Source organism: Manis pentadactyla, chromosome 7 (assembly GCF_030020395.1).
Source record: "Manis pentadactyla isolate mManPen7 chromosome 7, mManPen7.hap1, whole genome shotgun sequence".
In the NCBI taxonomy this organism is placed as follows: Eukaryota; Metazoa; Chordata; class Mammalia; order Pholidota; family Manidae; genus Manis; species Manis pentadactyla.
The window spans coordinates 98,586,142-98,607,269 of NC_080025.1; the positions used below are offsets into that span (position 1 = coordinate 98,586,142).

Below are 21,128 nucleotides of genomic sequence, written 5' to 3' on the forward strand. Positions count from 1 at the left end.
TGTTTCTTTTGCTCACCATGTTTTCGAGTTCCAGCCAGTGTTACTTGTATCTGCAGTCCCTTCCTTTCATTGCTGAATGCATTCCATTGTGTAAATACACTAAAATTTATCTCTCCACCAGCAGATGAACATATGAGCTATTTCCAGCTTTAGTTGTTATAATAAAGCTCAATGAACACTCACATACTGGCCTTTCTTTTGGGTAAACAGGTAGGAGCACAACTCTTTGGCCATAGGATAAGTATGTTTAACATTGGACACTGCCAAAACACTCTCCAAAGTAGCTGTGTCATTTTATACTTCCACCAGCCATGCTTGACAACTACAGTTGCTCCATATCCTAGACAACACTTGGTATTGTCAAGAGTTTTACATTTTAGCCATGTTGGTGGATATAGCTACACCTCACTGTGATTTAACTTCCAAGGTATGAAATTTACGTTTCCTTCAACATTTAACCTTTCCCTCTTTCTACAGAACACTGAAAATATGATACAATGAAAGGTCACTGGGTCAGTTTCTGGAGTCTTGAATTTTTTAACCAACTCTGTTGCTTAATAGTTACATAATGTAGTAAAGACCATCTATCATTAACTCATTTTTTTTTTCTTTTTGTAGAATGGTTAAGTCAGTCCAAATGAGACTTAAATTCTTGTTCTAAATAAACATAAACAAGTTTTATCAAAAGCAACATATTCCTTTCATAACAGTTATGCATATTCTTGCATAAGGTCTGATGGTTTTCAAAGAGAATTCATATGTACCCTATTTAATGCCAAAGTAATACTTCTCTCCAAAATACCACATGTTGAAAAAAAAGGAACAAGAACCCATCAAGAATGGGGATTCCATTCAATATAAGGCTTTCTTTTTGTCTGTGCTTCGAGGCTGGTTTGTCAAATCAGTGACCCTTAATGAATTCCCTTCCATAGTTATCTAAGCTTAATTCCAAATTGTACCTGTTTTTAAAAACTTTTTGGTGTAACAAGCAGAAATAACCACCTTTGGTTATTTATGTTTTGCTCACTAAGCTTTAAGTTGTGACTCAGCAAATCTTTGGGTTTTGTTTATTTTGCCTTATGCATAGACAACATTTCCTTCCTATTGTTAAGCTTCATGTATCTAGCAATGTATGGAAACTAAGAAAATTCCAAAAATTAGTCCCCATCCTTTGGATTCCCATAAGGCAAGGTAGATGTAAAGTAAAGGGGAAAGACAAGTAACAATAAAGGCAGGAAAATATCCTTAAATTTAGAAGGAAACTTGAGGACTTAGAAGAAAGGGTCAATAGTGATCAAAGGTGAGGGGGAAATGCATGATAAAACACTAAAGGAAATTAGTTCCCAGTTCTAAAGAAATATGTACTGAAAGAAAAATTTGGAAAGAGAATATCTGGTGTTCAGGAGTGTATGGTGGAAAAAAGAAAACCACAACACTTTTTATCTTCAATTCCTGTCTAAACAAATTATATACTGCCTATCCAAGATTCAGATTACACTTAAGAAAGGTTTCCCATAATTTGTTCTAAAGATATCTCAGAATATGCCAGCAGAAACAAAATAAAGCTTTTATTGCTAACAGAAAAGAAGACACAGGCTTCAATGGGAGGACTATTTCAATATGAAGGGGGAAGGTTGAAAGTTGAGTTGCAGCTTAAAAACAGATCACCTCAGGGGGCAGAGTCAAGATGGAGGCGTGAGTAGAGCAGCGGAAATCTCCTCCCAAAAACATATATATTTTTGAAAATACAACAAATACAACTATCCCTAAAAGAGAGACCAAAAGACACAGGACAACAGCCAGACTACATCTACACCTGCCAGAACTCAGCGCCTGGCGAAGGGGTAAGATACAAGCCGTGGCCCGGCGGGACCTGAGGGCCCCTCACCCCAGCTCCTGGCTGGAGGAGCAGAGTCAGAGTGGAGAGGGAGAGGAAGCCCAGGACTGCTAAATAGCCAGCCCTAGCCATCTGCACCGGAGCACAGACACACAGCGCATGGTGTGCTGAATACTAGGGAAACAGGACAGTAAGACCTGTGAGCGGGTCACCCCGGGACAAAGAAAAGCGAGTGCCCTTTGAAAGTCTTAAAGGGACAGGGACCACACAGCTGGATGGAGGCATCGCAGCACAATCAGCTCAGCAGCTGGGAATCCCGGGGAACTCCAGGCGCCCTAACCCTCTGGGCAGCAGAGCAGCTCCAAGGCCCCTCACAGTGATAAACAGCCTCCCGCCGGTTCCCCCTCCAGCACTGCTACGCCATAGCAGCAGAGGCCACACCCACAGCAACCACGCACCAAGCTTCCTTCACAGCAGCCGGGCAAGAATCAGACCGAATCTGCGCACAGCTGCACAGCACAAGCCGCTAGAGGTTGCCGTTCTCCCATGAGAGGAAAGCCACAAACTAGCAAGAAGGGACCTTAAGAGAAAAAGTGGACATTAACAAATGGAAACTCATCCCATGCTCCTGGCGAGGAAGAATTAATATCATCAAAATGGCCATCCTGCCCAAAGCAATATACAGATGTGATGCAATCCCTATCAAATTACCAACAGCATTCTTCAACGAACTGGAACAAATAGTTATAAAATTCATATGGAACCACCAAAGACCCCGAATAGCCAAAGCAATCCTGAGATGGAAGAATAAAGTGGGGGGGATATCGCTCCCCAACTTCAAGCTCTACTACAAAGCCATAGTAATCAAGACAATTTGGTACTGACACAAGAACAGAGCCACAGACCAGTGGAACAGAATAGAGACCCCAAACATTAACCCAAACATATACGGTCAATTAATATTCGATAAAGGAACCATGGGCATACAATAGGGAAATGACAGTCTCTTCAACAGATGGTGCTGGCAAAACTGGACAGCTACATGTAAGAGAATGAAACTGGATCACTGTCTAACCCCACACACAAAAGTAAATTCGAAATGGATCAAAGACCTGAATGTAAGTCATGAAACCATAAAACTCTTAGAAAAAAACATAGGCAAAAATCTCTTAGACATAAACATGAGTGACTTCTTCATGAACATATCTCCCCAGGCAAGGGAAACAAAAGCAAAAATGAACAAGTGGGACTATATCAAGCTGAAAAGCTTCTGTACAGCAAAGGACACCATCAATAGAACAAAAAGGTATCCTACAGTATGGGAGAATATATTCATAAATGACAGATCTGATAAAGGGCTGACATCCAAAATATATAAAGAGCTCATGTACCTCACAAACAAAAAGCAAACAATCCAATTAAAAAATGGTCAGAGGAGCTGAATAGACAGTTCTCTAAAGAAGAAATTCAGATGGCCAACAGACACATGAAAAGATGCTCCACGTCGCTAAACATCAGAGAAATGCAAATTAAAACCACAATGAGATATCACCTCACACCAGTTAGGATGGCCAACATCCAAAAGACAAACAACAACAAATGTTGGCGAGGTTGTGGAGAAAGGGGAACCCTCCTACACTGCTGGTGGGAATGTAAATTAGTTCAACCATTGTGGAAAGCAGTATGGAGATTCCTCAAAATGCTCAAAATAGATATACCATTTGACCCAGGAATTCCACTTCTAGGAATTTACCCTAAGAATGCAGGAGCCCAGTTTGAAAAAGACAGATGCAGCCCTATGTTTATCGCAGCACTATTTACAATAGCCAAGAAATGGAAGCAACCTAAATGTCCATCAGTAGATGAATGGATAAAGAAGATGTGGTATATATACATAATGGAATATTATTAAACCATAAGAAGAAAACAAAACCTACCATTTGCAACAACATGGATGGAGCTAGAGGGTATTATGCTCAGTGAAATAAGCCAGGCAGAGAGAGACAAGTACCAAATGATTTCACTCATATGTGGAGTATAAGAACATAGAAAAACTGAAGGAACAAAACAGCAGCAGACTCACAGAACCCAAGAATGGACTAACAGTTACCAAAGGGAAAGGGACTGAGATGGGTGGGTGGGAAGGGATGGATAAGGGCCAGGGAAAAGAAAGGGGGCATTATGATTAGCATGTATAATGGGGGGTGGGGGTGGGGAGGGCTGTGCAACACAGAGAAGACAAGTAGTGACTCTACAGCATCTTACTACACTGATGGACAGTGACTGTAATGGGGTTTGTGGGGGGACTTGGTGAAGGGGTGAATACTGGCCCCTAAATATAGCCACATCCTAATCCTTACACCAGGGAATGTTACCTTATATAGCAAATGGACTATGCAGATATGATTAAATGAAGGTCCTGAACATTCCAGAACCCCACTAGGTGGCTCTCATGCCCCCTTCCAGTCATGCCCCCTTCCAGTCAACCCCTTCTATCAGAGCCAACTGCTATTCTGATTTTTATCACTATAAATGAATTTGTCTCTCCTAGAATTTCTTATTAAACAAATCACATAATGTGTAAAGAAAATGAAGGTCCCAGAGATGGGGAGATTATCCAGATTATCCACATGGGGCCACTGTAATCATAGGGTCCTTAGAGAGATGGGAGACCACAGTCAGCAGAAGGCACTGTGATGAGATGTGATGATGGAAAAGATGTGATAGGGGACTTCGACCCAAGGGATGAATGCAAGTAGCCTCTAAAACTCAAAGAAGGCAAAGAAGTAGATTTTCCACAAGAGCCTCCAGAAGGAATGCAGCCCTGCTGACACGTTGATGTCAGACTTCTGACTTCCAGAACTGTAAGGAGGTAAATCTATATTTTAAGCCACTAAATTTGTGGCTTGAAACAATTCCATTAGTTATAGTGACAATAGGAGACAAATACACTATCCATCTTTCTTTTCTTTTTCTTTCTTTCTTAAGTATGAAATGGCATATGGAAAAAGTATTTCTGATGAACAACAAATACCTCCAGAAAGAAGGCTGAGAATAGGTCAAATGTAGGCCCAATCTGGCAACATATGGAGAAGTTATGAGGTATAATGGAAAAATAATGAATTAGAAGTTAGAAAATTCAGGTTCTCATCCTCGCTCTTCCATGTATAGCCATGTGACAGCCAGGCAAGCACAATGTCCTTGAGTCTCCAGTGACTGATCTTTAAAATGAAACATTTAGACTGTCTGAATCATAATGTTTCTTGAACAAAGGCCAGAGGACTTTTCTACTGAATAATTCTAACATCAGTTTCCCCATTAACTAGTTCTTACCTATCTTCTTTAATCCTTATACCACCCTGTAAAGTTAGGCACTCTCTCCCTATTTTAACTTTAAAGGGGTTAGTTAGGTCATTTGACCATCACTGGGATTCAAATGCAGGCCTAACTGACTGGAGGCCACCTTCTCATCCACCACAGCCCTGCCTTTCCTGGTCAGGGTTCATGCTATGGGCCTACAGAGCTGAAACAGAGCAAGAGCAAGAGAAGACCATGAACACAAACCAGGGTCGTGGATATGCTAAAGAAAATGAAAGAGAAAGGGGAGGAAGGAAACTAAACTGCCTTACAGTCAAGCATTTTAAATGTTATACATTCAAGAATGAGCTTTCTTAAAACAAAAGAAAGAAAGATTGTCAGGAGCCGGTCCAAACCACCAGCCTGATGACACAGTCCGGGCAGTCGGATGGAAGGGACTGCACAGTGGCCTTCCCAGAGGAGCAACCCCGATATCCCTCCTGCTCAAAATGCCCCTCCTAATAAATTTGCTTATTTTGGTTTCAATTCAAGCTGCCCCTTCAGGGAAGAGGCCATATCCAATTCTCCCTGAACATTTTAGGTACCAGCCCTAATGGAAATTGGAAAAAACCACTACTGCCCTTGTGACTACCCCTGATGATGGGAAAGTGAGACTCCATGAGTATTGGACCCAAGCTTATGGGAAAAAAGATATGGAAAATTTACCTGGGTCGAGGTTCCTTCCTCCACCCCTACATGGCCTCCAAATAACATATTGAATGATTAATGGCGACAGGTGGGTACAGAGAACAAATGGTATTCTTTGGCTAGCCCGCCAAAGAACAACCTGGCAAACTATAAAACAAATGAGAACAGGGCATTACCTAACTCCAGATCAGAAAAATCTCCTTTGTAAGTCTTACTGAAAATGGGTCTGAGGCACAGTCCATAAAATTTGTCCCTGCCTACCAAAAAGTCATCGTGTTCTTTTAGAGGGAGCCTCTTTTTTTCCTACCAGAGATAAAGAATGGGAGTATAACTATGAAAGAATGAGGGCCCTAAATAAAAATTATAGAATAGTGAACTCTAGATAGTCATCTGTAAAGAAACCAAGAGTCTGGCACCTACCTAACCTTTGTAAGATTTTCCAGCCGCAATAACTAAGAACAAAGCTTACTTAGAAACAAGTTAACTGCTAAGACCTGCCAAATGACTTAATCTCATTCTCCAAACTCATGTAACTGTGCTATGTGTGAATTAAATGATTAATATCTGTACTTTACATTATGTAATCAAAGAGTATATAACCAAGCTGCTACTTTTTATTAAAGGCCAGGCTCAGCTTTTGCTAGTGACTGTGTCCTCATTCATTTCAGTCAGTCACTGACCCTGTCCATCCTTCAGGGACTCCTGGACTCACTGGAGCTCGACTCTGGCAAAAGATCACTTTTTAAAACAAAAGAAAAACTTTCAAGACACAAAATGGCCTCAGTGAACAGGCGCCCTACTATTTTATAAGGTAGAATGCTGTTACAAACCAGTGCACCCTCTTCCTTTCACATTCAAATTTCACTCTGGGCCTATGCTGCTGCAGCAACTCTAGTCTTCACAGTTCATGGGAGGAGAATGGAAAGGCTGCTGCCCAAAATAGTTTAACAAGGCCAGCAATGATTCATGGAGTAATAACAGACCATGCAGGCAAATGCTTGCAGAACACGGCCCAGCCGAGGGGGGGTTTCAAGTCCCAATGTTAAAATGGAGAATAAATAGGACATTCATTACACAGGTTCAAGGAAAGATCATTAGTGCTACCTTACATATTCCCAAAAGGAAGTCCAGTATGAGGCAATTCAGCTCACAATTTACTAACACTGTCCTAGAGTTCAAAAGCAACAGACCCATGAAGGTAAAAAGCAACCATGCAAACATAAGCCCCTTAGAATATTTTCCCTCTCAGTGAACTCTGAGTCCCAAAATTTACTGAAAAATTTCACGTGTATAACAGTACCTTAAGTTTATAAATAGTTTAAGAAGCAGAATATGTAAAGAAGAACAAAATCACCCAGAAAACTAAAGATACAATCATAGGCCAGTCTAAAAATCCAAACTAAATTAATCCCCAATACAGACCACTTAGGTCATTAATGATATTTCTGATTATACTCCTATTCCCAAAGAAAAATGATAGTTGGGCAAAATTTTAAATATGCTGTGCAAATTGAAGAAAATTCTCTTTTTTAAATCCATTTACCTTAAATTCTGGTTGAGGCAGGTATTTACATATGTTCCCAGTTCTCATCTAAAGTCAAAATGTTTACATAGGTATTAGAAGAGTAAACAGATGGGTAATTCACAGAGCTACATTATCTATTGTGCTATCAAAATTTGCAATTTCAGCCAAAGAGAGTCAAACATACCTATACAAAGATATAGGTAAGAGTTCTATATGGCATAAACAGAAAGGGCAAATTAACAAGCTGAGATTTGTTGGCATTACATTGGGTTAGTCTATAAACAGCTCCACAGATAACACAAGAAAAGCAAAACTTAAAAGAAGGATGGGATGGAATGTGATGTGGTTGAGGAGAGAAGACAGACTATAGGCATAATTACTCCAAAATGGGAATCTGAGAGAAAGTCAATTGTCTCAGCTGGAGTCAGAAGTAAGAGTTTGGAAATGATGGAAAACAAGGTCATGTGAGATCAGGCTTTTATATATGTGAAAAAATAAGTGTCTTCACTTCAATGCAGGCCTCATTTGTTAAACACCATTTAAGTCCCGGGGCAAAATACCTCTAAAACAGAAATCAGTCAAAGGGAGAAATAAAGTTTAAAACCCTTTATTGCTTATGAACTGAAGTCCAGGCCATTTCTCTCTCCTGCTCCAGTAGAAGCCAACCAGCCATCCACTTAACCTCTCAGGTTCACATAAACCCTGAGTGGCCCAGGAATTACCCACTGATTTGGAGATGAACAGCTTTCCATTCCTGAGGAATGCCTACTGATATGCAGATGTACTAAAGCCATGCTTTTCTCCACCTCTGAACGTCTGTTGATATGCAGATACACTAAAGCCAGGTGAGATATCCTGGAAGTACTACAATTTTACCCACACACCAGTAGCAATTACCTCAACAAAATTTTAATCAGAAATTACACAGATAAACAAAGCATGCTCAACACTGATCTTATTGACAAGTGCAAGCCTTCTTTGCTGGGCATCTGAGAAACAATAATCTTTTCATTATATTCCTCTCATTCGTCTGAGTTTAATGACAAATAATAATGTTCTTCAGAACAATGCCAAAATTGTCAGTAACAGAATGTAAGTGAAATGAAAACTATTGTCAAAAAATAGCAACAAAATATACCTTCAGCAACTATTAGAGTATAAGGTACTTGCTGAGCCAAAATGAAAAACAACTCTCATTTAACTTGTGCTTTACCAAAAAAACATTTATCCTTTTTCCACTGAGGATTAACATAAAGTATACTGTGTTTTCCAGAAGCCTGTGGCCAGGCTGCTCTTCTAAAAATCCGATCAGAAATCAGGACGAACAATACCAGGAAAATTCAGAATAACTACTCAGATGGCTTTATCCTTTAAATAAGGACTATAAAACTGAGTTTGTCATGCAAATTACCTTTGCATGAATCTTTTCTAGAAGTATTTCAACCTTCAGAAGTAATGTAATGACCTCTGTTTGAATTAGGTGCACTTTGATTTTTATCTTTCATTCCTTGGTACAGAGTTCAACACCCCTGGACATAAGGCAATAGGCAAATGGAAAAGCCACAAATTACAATTTTACTGACATGCCTTCTTCCTGGGAGAGTTCATTATCCCTACTGCACAGGGAATGACAAGAGACTTTCCTGTTGAGACAGGGACGGTGGGATTAGGCAGAGTAGGGTGAAGGCCTCCGGAGAAAAAGCAGAGCAAGATAATTACAATCAGAACAATGTAGCAATGTGCAAAGAAGTCCCTATTGAAACTCTGTGATAAGCATTACCCAAAGTCAGAATCACACCAATTCTCTAGGGTAAAAATACCAGACTAGGAATATAGACATCTTCAGTGAGATCAGTTAAAACTCAAAAGGCCAGCAGCAACTTGGCCTAGAATGTTTTGAGTGTTCTGCAGATATAGAAAAGTGTCTCAGCATAACCCGTGACTTCACTGTATCAATTTAAATCATGACACTGTAAAATCTACCTTAGCCTGCTAAAGGGCCCAGATTATTTTAACTGTATCTATGTGCTATATTTCCTTCTCTGATCCTAACCAAGTAATCTGCAACCTAGGAAAAAGACTAATTTAGTAAGCAAGCCCAACTATAAACAGCCCAAGAAGTTAAGAAGTAAGATTCTTAACTTACTTCAGCAAACAGGCAACAACCCAGCCCACCTTGGGGGTAGGGTAGGCGGTCTTAATTGACATACTCCCAGAGGGAAACTGCTATCTTGAGAAAGAATCAGAGCAGAAAATTTCTTCTATTACTCATCAAAAATGAGCATTCTGGGACCACTCAACAAGTCTGCAACCCTAACCCTTTACCGTCCCTCCTGAAAATCCTCAACCTCGCATAAAACCCCTAGACAATGAGCCAACCACGGACTCTGAGCCAGGAGGCTCTATACTCTCACTTTATCTCTAAATAAAAGCCTGTACCTTGCTCTCCTACCTGGAGTGTTTGTGAAGCTCATTCTTCGGCTTCATGAACAAGAACCCCAGCATCACTATTTTACGTAATGCATAATCTTGAAAATTATATGTAGTCACTGAAAAATGACTCATAAGAATTTTATAGAGGCTTTTTTCTTTTAAAGACCCTTTTAAGAAATATGTACAACTTTTCTCATCACAAAGTTTGTATAATGAAAACTCTGGAAAATGAATAGAGAATTGGTTAAATAAGTTACTGTCTATCTGTACAATAACTTATAGGACACCCATTACAAAATAATGAACAGGGATGAGGGAGATTTTTTTTTAACTTAAAAAAATAATTACAGAATCACAAAAAGTTGCCAAAATAGTGCAAGTGTACCCTTCACCCAGCTCCCACCAATGGTAATACCTTACATATAACTTATATATTCCTCAAAAACAGAAAATAAACAGTGGGACAATACAATTAACTAGACTACAGAGTTTACTCAGATTTTACCAGTTATTGACATGCATTCATTTTGTGCACATGTGTGCATGTATGTGTATTGTGTATAGTTCTGTAAAACTTTATTGAATATATATATATATATATATATATCCATGTAACCACCACTACAACTAACCTAAAGGACTGCTCCACAAAGGAACTAACAGAGAGACTGCTACAGTACTAAAAATGTTTTTATCTTGATCTGGGTGGTTATTATGCTGTATACTCATTATTTATACACTTTAGAATATAAGTTACATCTGAATTTTAAAAGAATGATGATGAAGCACTATTGGTTCACATTGACACATGTTAAGACAGATTAGGATGACCCCATTTTTTATAAGTATGCATCTCTAGGTGCCCAGAGAAAGAAATCCAAAAACACCAATATTTAATTTTCTTATAAAAATTCTATTTCATGCTTTCTGATATTTTTCAGTAATAATTACTTCAATAAAGTTGGATAAAAGACCCAAAAAGAGGTATGTATATTCCCAAGTACAGATTTTTTTAAATCACCACCTACTTCATTCTCAGGTTTTGTTCTGGTTGAAAAGTTAATTAATATCTCCAATACAATCCTCCCTATCACTCCCATAAACACAATATTAATCAACCTTATAATGAAGGGGCCTTATGCTACTGGTTCCAATTGAAGATGAACTTGAAAAGGACTTCCTACTGAAACTCAGAGTGTTAGAATATGTGTGAATTTTTCCAAGGACACTGAGACACTGAATATGGACTGTATATAGGGCTAACTTTTCCTCCCACAATTTACAAAAAAAATACACCAACTACATTCTTTCAATACAACCTTTAATGACCACAGACCATGTACTATATGTATTATGCAAAAGGGTTCCAGGGATGTCAAGATACACAAGAAAAAGACCCTGCTCTTAACAATGTCAATACTGCAATATAATAAGCCAAGATCTTATATCAGCAGTGAGAATGAAGTCCTGGGAGCAGATGGAGGAGTAAACAACCAATTCAGCCTAGGAGCAGGCAAGTGCAAAGATTTTGGACAAGGGATGACCCTGGATCTATACCTTGAAAGTTTGTATTTGGGTTTCTGCTAAGTGAAAAAGAGTGGAGGAAGAGAAGAGAGTCATTGCAGTCAGAAAGACTGCCTGCAGGCAAAGGAACTTTGAGGATCAGCTGGAGGACAGGTACGTGCAGGATAGGGAAGATGTTAAAGAAGATAATTCTAGAAACAATCTTGAATACCATGCTAAAAGTTTGAACTGCATTATGCTATATGCAATAGGAAACCCAAAGGTTCTTAAGCAGAGGAGGATTAGTCTGGTGGCAGTGTTTAAAGTAAGCTGGAATAGAAAGAACAGAAAAGGGAGATGAAATTGAGCTCCTAACAGTTTACCAGATGAAAAATAATGAGCAGGAGCAGCAGTTATAATAGAGAAGGATAGTAATTAATACATCATTTGTATTTTTTTCAAACCATATAAATGGCATCATACTGTATATAAACTACAACTTGACTTTTTTGTTCAACATTATTCTTAAGATTCACCCATTATGACACATGTAACAGTTGTAGGTTTTTCACTTTAACAACTCTTCAGAATTCAGTTGATTGAATACACAATTATTTATACATATGTTTGTTAGGCAGAAAAATAGATATGAGTGGGATGGAAAGAGAATAAGGCCAATAAAGCCCACTAGACGACTCAGAGATAACCAGTTAAAACTAGAAAGCCAGACTCAGAGCTAATGAGTTAATCACTTAAAGCTCAAAAGGCCATGAGCAACTTGGCCTGGAATGTTTGAATATTCCCCAGATAAAGAAAAGTATCAGCCCATGTCTTCATTGTGTTAATTAGATCATGCCATTGTAAGATTTACTTTAGCTAAAAGACTCAGCTATAAACAGCATAATAAAGACAGGAAGATTCCACCTCAAGGCTAAAATTGCATTTAAAAAAAACCCAGAAAGTTAACTTAGATTCTTAACATACTCTTTAGCAAACAGACAATAACTCTGCCCACCCTGGGTACAGGGCAGGTGGTCTTAACTGATATGCTCTCAGACTAGGAAGCTGCTATCCTGGGAAGAAATCAGAGCAATAAATATCTTGTGTTAAGCTAATTTTACAGAATTACCTGAAGGACTGATAAGAAAAGAGACTTAATGTCTCATCAAGGATAAACATTCTGGGACCACTTAACAAGTCCACACCTATAGCTCTTTTGTCACATTCCTGAAAATCCTCAACCGCCTATAACACCCCAGACCCGAAACCCTTAGAGGCACCTCTTCTCTGAGGTAGCCCACACTCCCTTTCTCCAAGTGTGCCCGTTTTTGCTTTAAATAAACTTCTCACTGCTCAACTTGTAATAACGTTTCACCTCTGAACTTTTCCAGTGGTGTCTTTGTTACCTTGCTTTTTCATTCTAATCCTCTGGATTTCAGCATTATCAGGTAATCACATTCCTATTCAGGTAATGCCACTGACTGGCTTAGGTAACAGTATATGATGCAATCCTATTGCCAATGGAACCCAAGGGCATGTTTAGAGACAAAGCAACTTAACATGCTGTAAATGGCATGGAAGAAAGACTAAAGAACTGGGTCCTTCATGACACTGTGAGCCATGAATCTGGAACTGTCCTACTTCCAGGCTTCATTTATGCAACCTCTGATTTAATCCTCTTGCACTTGGGTTTCCTATTATTTGCGGTCAAAATCATACCACGTGATAGAATAGTCAACAGTATCAAAAGTTACAGACAAGCCAGGATGGCATCAGGAGGCTTTTGGAAACAGGATTTGGAATGGAATGACTTTCATCACTGAGAGAGGAAAATAACAGTAATTCAGGGAGTTGTACATTAAGTTGGGAAGCTTCTTAATGACCTGATTCTAGATAAAATGGGACAAATTCAAATGCTAAGAATGAGGTTGAAAGGGTATCTCGTCACAGCCCTCCTTACCCCAGAATGGCTCAGGAGACACGGGCCCACTCAAGAGATTTTATCCGAAAGAGAAAATGGCTGCCCCCAGAGAGAGAGCAGCAGTGTGGTACAGAGCGTTGTGCCTTTTATAGTGGCGGAGTGGAAAAGTACCGCTTGGCCTGTTGCCTTAGGGGTGGGTAGGAATGTTTAGAGATAAGTTGAGGCAAGTCCAGACAGGATTTTCATCGGCCTATATGCCTGGTACCATGGGGTAAATGGAGGATAAAGTACTATATTCTTATATTCCTCCCTTTTCTGCTTTATAAGTGGTAGATGGCTTGGGGAAAGTGTGAAGGTCAGTCTTCGGTAACTGCTTCCTGTTGATTAGGGGCAATGATGTTCATTTTTGTACTGATGGGGGGTAGTCCTCAGATGAGCCCTTGGTCTGAAGTGGTGATGGCGTGTTCCAGGTTTAATAAGGATCATCGACTTTGGAGAGGGGTTGGTAATCCTGTAATAGAAGCTGGTTAAAGGTCTGGTTAGAAATTTTTTGCATTTGGGAGTGGAGTGTTTTTTGAATGCAATTAATAAAACAAGGGGCTATGAGCAGGATCAGAAGGATTAGGAGAAGGGAAGTAGCAAATGGGAGGAAGATTTGCCATAGTTGACTAGGGACAGACCAAGAGGCGTTTGGGGCTAGCTGTTGTCTTCTCTTTTCCAAGTCTTCCTGTAATTGTTTGATTTTGTTTTTACTATTCCGGACTGGTTACCATAAAAGCAGCAGTCTTCCTGCAGATATAGGCAGAGTCCCCCTTTATCCGCAGTTAGGAGATCTAATCCACAGCGATTCTGGAGAACTACAGCAGCTAGAAAATCCAGTTGGGTTTAAAGGGTTAATATGGATTCAGCTACTTGTTGAATATCCCCTATTAGTTGATTAGAGAGTTGCTGATAATAAGTAATGGATGTGGTTATTCCAGCAGTTCCGGTGGCTATGCCTGCCATGACCCCTAAGGTGGCTAGTAGGGGAATAAATTGAATAGCATGTTTGTGTTGGGGTCTTACATTACCCATGAGGGGTATAGGGACTTCCTCATCCCCTGGGACAATGTCTATGGATGGAAATAAGAGAACCAAAGTGCATGTGCCTCTCCATCCAGGGGGAAGGCAGCAATAGACAGTTGTCTCACATAGGAGGGAGGTTTCAGGGACTGGCAGATGGGGAGCCTTTGTGGATAGTGAGTAGGTGAGAGTGTCTACACTATTCTTTCTGTTATTCTCCTACAGAGGTGTTTCCCATTGAGGAAAACACCTCTGGGAGAACTGAAAAAGGGGCACTCTAGAAAGCTTGGGTGAGATATTGGCCAGGTCTGGGGAAGTCTCATTGAGCTGCATTGAACTGCTGAATTGTAGAGGACTAGCTATTACATGAGAGAAACCTGCTCTCAAACACATCCAGCACCCCTGAGCCAGAGAGGGATTGGTAAGGTTAAGTAAGTGATGGGTAGTATTAACTATTTGAGTTAGGAGAGGGTCTTTAGATATGGGTTCTCATCTGATTGACAGATTGAGGGGACACCTGGTGGGATTGAACATATTGTGAAGTATTTGGGGCAATTCTGTAAAGACATATTCCCAGTGGGCTTGATCCTGTACTCTACCCACGTCTGACAAGCCTGCATGGGTAAAGAAGCTCCAACAATAACTGCAGGAAGAGGCACTATTTTCCCTATTTCTCCAGGGGAACTGGCTTATCCTGGCCTTACATTTGGATTTCCCTGTCCAGTATTTCTGATTGCTATGTTTACATAGGGTGGCTGAATTACAGCATTCCTTGGGGACATATGTGTACGCAGAAAAGCAACCTGTAGGGCAAAGGGAATCTTGATGGTGCAATCTTTTGGACAGCCTGAAAGAGAAGAAAGGGCTGGTGTTGGGAAGATAGGTCTGGTGCATGAGAATAAGTGCTGAGACCAGGGTTAACAATCCTGGAGGAGGGGCGGAAGATGGCGGCGTGAGTAGAGCAGCGGAAATCTCCTCCCAAAACAACATATATCTATGAAAATATAACAAAGACAACCCTTCCTAGAATAAAGACCAGAGGACACAGGACAATATACAGACCACATCTGCACCTGAGAGAACCCAGCGCCTCGTGAAGGGGGTAAGATACAAGCCCCGGCCAGGCGGGAGCCGAGCGCCCCTCCCCCCAGCTCCAGGCTGGAGAAGAATAGGCAGAGCGGGAGGGAGACGGAGCACAGGGCTGCCGAACACCCAGCCCCCGCGATCCGGGCAAGAGTGCAGGGCCCTCGACACTAGGAAAACAGGGCAGCAAGAATAGTGAGCGGGCACTGGAGGCCAGGTGCCGGAGGACATAAGAACAGCGCACAACCATTTTTTTTTTTTTTGCTTTTTTGCTGTTTTGTTTTGGCAAGCGCTTTTTGGAAGTCTTAAAGGGATAGGGAGCCCAATACTAGGGAAACAGGGCAGCAAGACTGGTGAGCAGAGGCCTGAGGCTGGCGCCAGAGAATAAAGAAAAACGAGCAGCCACTTTTTTTTTTTTTTTAATTTAAATTTTTATTCTTTTTTTTTTTGTGGTCGTTGTTTTGTTTTGGCGGGTGCTTTTTGGAAGTCTTAAAGGGGCAGGGTGGTACACTTTATCCAGCGGTAGGGAATCCGGGGATCTCTGGGCACCCTAACCCCTGGGCTGCAGGGAGCAGGGAGGCACCTTACAGAGATAAATACCCTCCCAGCCGGTCCTGCTCCAACACAACTCCACCACTTTGGAGTAGCTGCCCGAGCCAGGCCACGCCCACAGAAACAGCGGAGATTAACTCCATAGCAGCCAGGCAGGAAGCACAGCCCCTGTCTGCGCGCACCTGCGCAGCACAAGCCACTAGAGGTCGCTGTTCTCTCAGGAGAGGAGGGCCACAAACCAACAAGAAAGGAAGCCCTTCCAGCCGTCACTCGTCCCAGCACTGCAAACTATTCCTATCACCATGAAAAGGCAAAGCTACAGGCAGACAAAGATCACAGAGACAACACCAGAGAAGGAGACAGACCTAACCAGTCTTCCTGAAAAAGAATTCAAAATAAGAATCATAAACATGCTGACAGAGAAGCAGAGAAATACGCAAGAGAAATGGGATGAAGTCCAGAGGGAGATCACAGATGCCAGAAAGGAGATCACAGAAATGAAACAAACTCTGGAAGGGTTTATAAGCAGAATGGATAGAATGCAAGAGGCCATTGATGGAATTGAAATCAGAGAACAGGAACGCATAGAAGCTGACATAGAGAGAGACGAAAGGATCTCCAGGAATGTAACAATATTAAGAGAACTGTGTGACCAATCCAAAAGGAACAATATCTGTATTATAGGGGTCCCAGAAGAAGAAGAGAGAGGACAAGAGATGGAAAGTATCTTAGAAGAAATAATTGCTGAAAACTTCCCGAAACAACACGCTCCTAAATAATCAATGGATCAATGACAAAATCAAAATCGAACAAAGAAAATAGTCGAACAGACCACGGAAATACACAGAACCCCCAACAGAAAGGATCCAAGAAGGACAACACCAAGACACATAATAATTAAAATGGCAAAGATCAAGGACAAGGAAAGAGTGTTAAAGGCAGCTAGAGAGAAAAAGGTCACCTATAAAGGGAAACCCATCAGGCTAACATCAGATTTCTCAACAGAAACCCTACAGGCCAGAAGAGAATGGCATGATATATTTAATACAATGAAACAGAAGGGCCTTGAACCAAGGATACTGTATCCAGCACGACTATCATTCAAATATGACGGTGGGATTAAACAATTCCCAGACAAACAAAAGCTGAGGGAATTTGCCTCCCACAAACCACCTTTACAGAACATCTTACAGGGACTGCTCTAGATGGGAGCACTCCTAGAAAGAGCACAGAAAAAAACACCCAACATATGAAGAATCGAGGAGGAGGAACAAGAAGGGAGAGAAGAAAAGAATCTCCAGACAGTGTATATAACAGCTCAATAAGCGAGCTAAGTTAGGCAGTAAGATACTAAAGAGGCTAACCTTGAACCTGTGGTAACCACGAATTTAAAGCCTGCAATGGCAATAAGTACATATCTTTCAATAGTCAACCTAAATGTTAATGGGTTGAATGCACCAATCAAAAGACACAGAGTAACAGAATGGATAAAAAAGCAAGACCCATCTATATGCTGCTTACGAGAAACTCACCTCAAACCCAAAGACATGTACAGACTAAAAGTCAAGGGATGGAAAAACATATTTCAAGCAAACAACAGTGAGAAGAAAGCAGGGGTTGCAGTACTAATATCAGACAAAATAGACTTCAAAACAAAGAAAGTAACAAGAGATAAAGAAGGACAATACATAATGATAAAGGGCTCAGTCAAACAAGAGGATATAACCATTCTAAATATATATGCACCCAACACAGGAGCACCAGCATATGTGAAACAAATACTAACAGAACTAAAGGGGGATATAGACTGCAATGCATTCATTCTAGGAGACTTCAACACAGCACTCACCCCAAAGGATAGATCCACTGGGCAGAAAATAAGTAAGGACACGGAAGCACTGAACAACACAGTACAGCAGATGGACCTAATAGACATCTATAGAACTCTACATCCAAAAGCAACAGGATATACATACTTCTCAAGTGCACATGGAACATTCTCCAGAATAGACCACATACTAGGCCACAAAAAGAGCCTCAGAAAATTCCAAAAGATTGAAATCCTACCAACCAACTTTTCAGACCACAAAGGCATAAAACTAGAAATAAACTGTACAAAGAAAGCAAAGAGGCTCACAAACACATGGAGGCTTAACAACACGCTCGTAAATAATCAATGGATCAATGACCAAATCAAAATGGAGATCCAGCAATATATGGAAACAAACGACAACAACAACACTAAGCCCCAACTTCTGTGGGACACAGCAAGAGCAGTCTTAAGAGTAAACTATATAGCAATTCAAGCATATTTAAAAAAGGAAGAGCAATCCCAAATGAATGGTCTAATGTCACAATTATTGAAATTGGAAAAAGAAGAACAGATGAGGCCTAAGGTCAGCAGAAGGAGGGACATAATAAAGATCAGAGAAGAAATAAATAAAATTGAGAAGAATAAAACAATAGCAAAAAGTAATGAAACCAAGAGCTGGTTCTTGGAGAAAATAAACAAAATAGATAAGCATCTAGCCAGACTTATTAGGAAGAAAAGAGAGTCAACACAAATCAACAGTATCAGAAACGAGAAAGGGAAAATCACGACGGACCCCACAAAAATACAAAGAATTATTAGAAAATACTATGAAAACCTATATGCTAACAAGCTGGGAAACCTAGGAGAAATGGACAACTTCCTAGAAAAATACAACCTTCCAAGACTGACCCAGAAAGAAACAGAAAATCTAAACAGACCAATTACCAGCAACGAAATTGAAGCGGTAATCAAAAAACTACGAAAGAACAAAACCCCCGGGCCAGATGGATTTACCTCGGAATTTCATCAGACATACAGGGAAGACATAATACCCATTCTCCTTAGAGTTTTCCAAAAAATACAGGAGGAGGGGATACTCCCAAACTCATTCTATGAAGCTAACATCACCCTAATACTAAAACCAGGCAAAGACCCCACCAAAAAAGAAAACTACAGACCAATACCCTGATGAACGTAAATGCAAAAATACTCAACAAAATATTAGCAAACCGAATTCAAAAATACATCAAAAGGATCATACACCATGACCAAGTGGGATTCATCCCAGGGATGCAAGGATGGTACAACATTCGAAAGTCCATCAACATCATCCACCACATCAACAAAAAGAAGGACAAAAACCACATGATCATCTCCATAGATGCTGAAAAACCATTTGACAAAGTTCAACATCCATTCATGATAAAAACTCTCAGCAAAATGGGAATTGAGGGCAAGTACCTCAACATAATAAAGGCCATCTATGATAAACCCACAGCCAACATTATATTGAACAGCGAGAAGCTGAAAGCATTTCCTCTGAGATTGGGAACTAGACAGGGATGTCCACTCTCCCCACTGTTATTTAACATAGTACTGGATGTCCTAGCCATGGCAATCAGACAAAACAAAAAAATACAAGGAATCCAGATTGGTAAAGAAGAAGTTAAACTGTCACTATTTGCAGATAACATGATATTCTACATAAAAACCCTGAAGAATCCACCCCAAAACTACTAGAACTGATATCGGAATACAGCAAAGTTGCAGGATACAAAATCAACACAGAGAAATCTGTGGCTTTCCTATACACTAACAATGAACCAACAGAAAGAGAAATCAGGAAAACAACTCCATTCACAATTGCATCAAAAAAAATAAAATACCTAGGAATAAACCTAACCAAAGAAGTGAAAGACTTATACTCTGAAAACTACAAGTCACTCTTAAGAGAAATTAAAGGGGACACTAACACATGGAAACTCATCCCATGCTCGTGGCTAGGAAGAATTAATATCGTCAAAATGGCCATCCTGCCCAAAGCAATATACAGATTTGATGCAATTCCTATGAAACTACCAGCAACATTCTTCAATGAACTGGAACAAATAATTCAAAAATTCATATGGAAACACCAAAGACCCCGAATAGCCAAAACAATACTGAGAAAGAAGAATAAAGTAGGGGGGATCTCACTCCCCAACTTCAAGCTCTACTAAAAGCCATAGTAATCAAGACAATTTGGTACTGGCACAAGAGCAGACCCACAGAACAATGTAACAGACTAGAGAATCCAGACATTAACCCAGACATATATGGTCAATTAATATTTGATAAAGGAGCCATGGACATACAATGGCGAAATGACAGTCTCTTCAACAGGTGGTGCTGGCAAAACTGGACAGCTACATGTAGGAGAATGAAACTGGACCATTGTCTAACCCCATATACAAAAGTAAACTCAAAATGGATCAAAGACCTGAATGTAAGCCATGAAACCATTAAACTCTTGGAAGAAAACATAGGCAAAAACCTCTTAGACATAAACATGAGTGACCTCTTCTTGAACATATCTCCCCGGGCAAGGAAAACAACAGCAAAAATGAGTAAGTGGGACTATATTAAACTGAAAAGCTTCTGTACAGCAAAAGACACCATCAATAGAACAAAAAGGATCCCTACAGTATGGGAGAATATATTTGAAAATGACACATCCGATAAAGGCTTGATGTCCAGAATATATAAAGAGCTCACACGCCTCAACAAACAAAAAACAAATAACCCAATTAAAAAATGGGCAGAGGAACTGAACACACAGTTCTCCAAAAAAGAAATACAGATGGCCAACAGACACATGAAAAGATGCTCCACATCGCTAATTATCAGAGAAATGCAAATTAAAACTACAATGAGGTACCACCTCACACCAGTAAGGATGGCTGCCATCCAAAAGACAAACAACAACAAATGTTGGCGAGGCTGTGGAGAAAGGGGGACCCTCCTACACTGCTGGTGAGAATTTAAGTTAGTTCAACCATTGTGGAAAGCAGTATGGAGGTACATCAAAATGCTCAAAACAGACTTACCATTTGACCCAGGAATTGCACTCCTAGGAATTTACCCTAAGAATGCAGCAATCAAGTATGGGAAAGATCAGTGCACCCCTATGTTTATCGCAGCACTATTTACAATAGCCAAGAATTGGAAGCAACCTAAATGTCCATCGATAGATGAATGGATAAAAAAGATGTGGTACATATACACAATGGAATACTACTCAGCCATAAGAAAAGGGCAAATCCAATCATTTGCAGCAACATGGATGGAGCTGGAGGGTATTATGCTCAGTGAAACAAGCCAAGCAGAGAAAGAGAAATATCAAATGATTTCACTT

General features: G+C 40.2%; 1 protein-coding gene across 5 annotated transcripts in view; it reads right to left on the reverse strand.

Annotated features, from left to right (window-relative positions):
- The window catches only part of OSBPL3 (oxysterol binding protein like 3), a 200,758-nt gene that overhangs the window by 131,657 nt on the left and 47,973 nt on the right, over window positions 1–21,128 (reverse strand). The window contains exon 1 of one of the 5 annotated variants that reach the window (XM_057504593.1): window positions 2,178–2,328. The exons of the other annotated variants lie outside the window; for them this stretch is intronic. The gene's annotated coding sequence lies outside the window, so the exon portion shown is untranslated. Of the gene's footprint in view, window positions 1–2,177; window positions 2,329–21,128 lie in introns of those variants that run through there. 5 annotated transcript variants of the gene reach the window in all.